This window comes from Hypanus sabinus, unplaced genomic scaffold (assembly GCF_030144855.1).
Source record: "Hypanus sabinus isolate sHypSab1 unplaced genomic scaffold, sHypSab1.hap1 scaffold_100, whole genome shotgun sequence".
NCBI classification, from domain to species: domain Eukaryota; kingdom Metazoa; phylum Chordata; class Chondrichthyes; order Myliobatiformes; family Dasyatidae; genus Hypanus; species Hypanus sabinus.
Window position 1 is genome coordinate 800,869 of NW_026779051.1, and position 659 is coordinate 801,527.

Sequence of the window (659 nt, forward strand, 5' to 3'; positions counted from 1 at the left end):
TCGACTTAATCGCACAAAGCTCTCCGCTGAGATTTCACGTGATCTCGACAGCTATGAACTTAGCCTTCTGGCCTGTTTAGTAACTCACCCGAGATCGGACAGAGCTTTGACATCGTCTCTTTGCACCGTGCCCACCGCAGTTCTGCGTTTCTGTGACACGCGCTTTGCTGGCAGGTCCACTGTTTCCTTGTTTTCTTCACATTCTGCAAACTCACTCGCTTTCGCACTAACCTGCTCAAGGGTTCTGGATAACGAAGATATAATCATTTCTACTTTGCCTACAGGTCCGGCGGACGCGTGACAACTGCATCTCGAAGAGCTTCTCGCCGTGGCAGGTGAGTGGAAATGGAAGGCTGTGACTGTGCCCGAGGTGAGAGATGAAACAAAAGTGTTGGAGTATCGCGTGGGTGCTCAATCTGAAGGTATGGTCGAGATCACTCTGGTAATGACATGCTAATTAGCTCCTTAAATTGCTTCAACCGTAGCACCTTGTTAAAGCGTTTCTGACAGTCTAAGAAAACAACATTTGGCTTGTTTTTGCGTTCGGATTTCCTAGAGCTGTTGGGTGCGTTTAAAATATTATGACAGAGATAAGGGATCGAGTATGGTACAACTGATGATGAGTCAGCAAATTTAGAAGTAGAGGATGCGTGTCACAT